Below are 5,239 nucleotides of genomic sequence, written 5' to 3'. Positions count from 1 at the left end.
ATAACCGATCGATGAACCTCCTTAACAGAAATGATACTGCGGATTTTATCAACCGGGAATGATGTAAACTGTCACGGTTGTTGTACCACTTCACTTCTTCCGTAAAAGATTTCCTGATCTTTCGATTCCGGCGTAGATTATCTGTCCTTCGTAACAGTGTACAGTACCTTTCTATTTTCTGGTGGACACCAGAAGGAGCAACTTTTATTTTTCTCCATTCGACCATCACCTTTTAAAAACTACTTTCGCTGGCGCTTATTTAGATCAGGTTTTCGACCTTTTTGTGGGCATTCCGTGACTGTAAGATAAACTGACCAGAACAGCTCCACCTGATATCCTCGCTGGACCACAGATCCTATCGTCAATTGGCCAAAAGGCAATCATTGGATGAATCATCATGTGGTGGAAACCTCGCATCTCATTCGTTCGTAGAATATTCTGTATTCCTCTTCGTGATACGGATTTCATTCTCGCCTACTACTACCATGTTGGTTATTGTCTCCATATCCGAATGATTTTCATCGCATCTATTCCTGAACACTACATAATCCTACATGCGTTTCCCAGATAGTACGATATTCTGCAGCATATCGGTTGACAAACTTAACAAGTATACATCAGAGCTTGTGATCACAAGATAAGAATAAGCAAACTATTAACAATAGGGATGAAGATCAGGCGATGATTAATGACTAAGCGAGAGCGAATCATGAATTAAACAGGGGACACAATAGATCTGGTAGGTGAGGAAACGCTGAGACGGGGGCTACGATTCACACAGCTACGACTGGTATGTCAGTCGGAAAAATCGGTAAGGGTGAATAAAACATTAGAACCGAGGGAGCGGAGCTGGTGCACAGCAGCATTAGACCAACTGAGTTGACACAAGCACAATTAGGACTAAGGAAGAATCATCAACAGAGCTTATTGCGGTCCGCTGTTGAAAACCCAATCAGAAAAAATCAGGGAACTGTCATCCTTTAGCCAACTGATCCAAGCACGAACTCAGAAAAATGTAAACGACTATCGAGGAGAATCCCCAACACTACTTGCAGCGCACGTGGAAAACATGCAGTTGTAGTCTTGTCAAGGCGTGTGTACGGGTAGGGTTCACGTTGTTTCCTTCAATCAGGTAAATTTAGCTTACTAAAGTAACGTAAGTTGGGTTCCCAACCTCAGGGTGTGACAAATCTAAATTGGTGGTATCTCATCCACATTATATGGTTGGTGTATGGAAATATCCTCATACGTGCTGTTCTAAACTTAGTAACAATACATCTGTCACAGAGAATGATTTTGAATCACTAAACGACTCATTTGGACGATCATCAATCTCAAATTTACACTGACCACCCTGATCCGTCGTTCTCTCACACAGTTTGAGTGAATACACCCACATACTGAAACTTTACGTACACACTTGATCGAGAACCTGTCCCAACCCAACTCCAAATGACAGTATTTCGTAAAGCAGCACTGATTCCCATTCCGTGTAACCTCAATGCACCTCAAAAAGAATGCCGTGAACGACTGGGATGCTATCAACTCCAAAAAGGTAGCTGCAGATTGATAGGGAAGAAAAGCTTAAATGAGACTCGTTAAGAGAAAATATATGAACAGCAGCTTCAGGCACAGAGCTGAAGGATTTGATCATCCTGCCAACTGCACAACACAGTAAATCGTGTGACAACCAATAGAAAACCATGTTGCAAATGAATCAAAATCAAAAACAGATAGAAAAGTTCGACGGCAATGTCCGCATCGAGTACGAAGGACAGCGGATGCAGCGACAAAAATATAGAGGCTTCTCAATCCCGAAGCGAGCCACGGCTCAAACTATACGACTGGATGTCGCATATTTTATACAAAAGTATTCAAAATCAGATGCCACTGGCAGGTGCGTTGTGATGTCTCTCATCACTGGAGTGAGTGGACATAAACTACGCCTCTCCTTGTTCAAAGGCATGTGGATGATCTGAGACACACGCCCGACCATATGTTGGGACCTTCGGTTGTTTCGAGTGATCCAGTTCATTCAAGCGCCGCTCCACCTGATCCTTTAGCATACCGTATTGGTGAAGGATCGCATTCTTATACTCTGATTCTTCCTTGTCTAGAATCCGAAGGAAATTAGTCAGTTCCGCTGCTGTGAATTCATTCCACTGAAAAGGAAACAGGTTAGTCATTCAAGGATAGGAAGAGGTGATGTGAGGAATAGCGATACGATACAGGAGACAAGAGGACCACAAACAGGATATGTAGCCAAACCCCAGCAACGTACATTTTAGCGATCTGCCGGGATACTGGGAGCTCAAGGGCCGGAAAGTAAATGTGAAGAGCACTGTGAGAGTAACCTGAATTGGGAGGATTGGGATATGATAAGATACCAGGGCAATGGTCAACGAAATACCTTTAACGAACCAAGGGTGAACCGGGTTGTAGTTTGAAACTGGTATTTTTTATCATTTCGATAATCCTCTGGTACATTCACCCACAATTCCGCTGAATCATTCAATCCTGACCTTAACGTTACTTTCGATGTTCCGGCTTCATGCATTCTAACAGGGTACTCAAAATGACTACCTTTGGCCACGGTCAAGGACGATACGATAGACATAAGTAATAAAATCAAACATGCACTCGTTATAAGGCTGCTGCGTAACTATTTTCCAGCACATATATCGAAAGTTGTTATGCTGAAGTTTCCACTTGATATTACACGGGGCGGGTATGCACCATATCTATATAGTAAAAGAAGGTGGTAATTAAACTTAGAAAACCAGTAAAGTTTAGAGATAGGATAGACAACGAGTTCGCTTCATTCATAAGGCAGATTTTTTGGCCCTATTGGGTTCTGATCAACCCTCGTCATTTTTTGTTTCACCATGGTAGGACAAGTTGGTAGTATCCGCTCCGTTTTTCTGAAACCCTATCCAGGCTGTTTCCGGAACAAAGCCAATTTTGCATTTCTGCAGTCAAAAGTAACTCCTGCATCCACTATCAACAACTAGGGCTCATGCGCTACACAAACTTTTATTTCCCCCATATCTAAAGCATGGCTCATTGATAATGAAGGTCGGAAACCCAGTCATGATTTCGGAGCACTACTGGTTCAATCCGCAAACATCACGCACGCCGTCATCATCATCGTTGACAGCTACATGGATGACTGCCGTACAACTATGTCGATTTACTTGAATGAAGCCACATAATGGAAAAAAGAGAAAATTTGACAGGGGAGAGGGGCCAAGAGCTAACCTACAAGACACTTCCGAAATGCCAAAACCTCTAACACTCGGTCAGATAATCTGGATAGAAGCCGACAGCATGAAAGCCACTGATATCGGTTAGCCGCCATATCGTTCAGTGTCTTAGCCAAACACGAAGAGGGTCACGATAACCAAGCCCATTTGGGTAAGCGAACAACACCAACTTGCCGTAATCTGCATTCCTTTCTCCCGTGTCATATTCAGTCTAATTCCAGGTTTCCGAATTAAACGCGGAAAACAACACTCTTGTCAGCAGTCCGTAACAATGGCCCAATCACCTCAGCTTGCAGTGCTTGATGCGTTTTCCTAATGAAATGCCTTCTGCTTCACCAAAGACCCGTTTCCTGATCGTCTCATCCCAAAATCCTGGTTCTAACTGATTCCAGCTATAGTTCTGAGACATCGGTGGTCAAAACCCCGAAGATGTCTCATACTCCCCGCGCAGTGGCCAAGTCTGGCAGCGGTACAACAATGTATCCCACAAATCAGTCCGCTCCTTTGAGACCCAGTGAGATTCCTTTCTGATGTCACAAGTGATACAAATAGGCAAATGCAATTGTGGTCTTCAATGTTCAAGCGTTCGCTTCAGGGTTAACGCAACTTCCGAGATACTCATAGTGTTTCAGTAACATTCTTGAAGGCATGCTCAAAAGCTGTACGTCCGGTTTGTTTCATAGTGCGAACGCTAAAGGCTGGTAGAGAGACTAGGCATCGGGGATTGCAGGATGATAGTGAAATACCTACGACCGTAGCTGTCGAATTAGCTGTAAGTATCACAGCCAACGGTAATGAACAGCGGAGAAATCTGTTGATCCCTAAGAATAGGCCTGCGAAGCTGTCGCTTGTGAGAAGATAGCGACGGGTAGAAGGACGAATAGGCGGAAGGGAGGCTTCAGCAGTAGACCGTTTTCGCTTTCTTCTGTCGTATGCAGTGAGTGAGGCGACCCGGCTGATGTCACTACGCGATGGCCGGTGAAATTATTCGTAAGTGTGTAATTTACAATTTACGTGAGCGGAGATACTGCCAGAGTACTCAGTCATAGATAAGAAGGCTATTAGGGGGCTCAACTAGTCTTTGGCCCAAAAGCCTAATAACAAGGCAGTGGTGATTGGTATAAGACCGTCAGGACAGCCTACATTTTCAAGGAGGAAGTCTCCACACATGTTCCAACCTGGACGATCAGGAAACTGCCTTGGTCAGACCTTTATCGGTTGTCTAGTCAGGCATTCGGGTGTCACATGTGACCTCCCAGTATAATCCAATGGGTTATGTAGGTGCACAAACCACCACAACGCAGTAGGATTCAGTCTTTTCGTGTACGTCAAGTGCAGTCCAGTGGCGGCTGAATACAAAATGGACATTCATAGCACGTAGCACTAATTCTGCACGCAGATTGACGGTTTAGGACCTGTATGCGCACCACATCAAGGTTGATGATAAGCTCGGTGGACAGATCGCTTACGAAAATCCGAATGTTCTAGGTTGTGGAGAGAAGATGATATGGACGGGCTTAATGGTACTTAGCGCATTATGCAAACATGGCCAACGACCTATCCAGTCGACCAGACAGACTGAAAAACCATTGCATTCTCTCCGATTGATTTCACTCAGCTACGAACACTGTGACAAGAGAAAATCCGTGCGTGGCGCACGACCGATCGATAACGAGTTGCAATCAGATCAGATTTTTGCTTACCCAAAACCAATTCTGTTCTCGTAAAAGGTGGTAAATCCATCTTCATTCAGATACCAGTTTCGAAGGAACGAGTGCATTACGAAACTTCGTTTTCTTCAATGAGCTTAAGTATCACTTGCGAGTGCGTGATTGTAACAGCGGCTAGGATATTACCACTTCAGTAGCTGGTAATGGAAATCAGTACATATGAGCGGTCGCACATAATCCGGTTAGGAAATTTAATCCATGTGAAATCTTAAAAAAGAGTCGAGCGTTTCCGTGCATCTGCGGCCA

This window comes from Opisthorchis viverrini (assembly GCF_000715545.1).
Source record: "Opisthorchis viverrini unplaced genomic scaffold opera_v5_309, whole genome shotgun sequence".
Lineage (NCBI taxonomy): Eukaryota > Metazoa > Platyhelminthes > Trematoda > Opisthorchiida > Opisthorchiidae > Opisthorchis > Opisthorchis viverrini.
The sequence above is the reverse complement of the archived record's forward strand: the minus strand, read 5'-3'. Positions refer to the sequence as shown.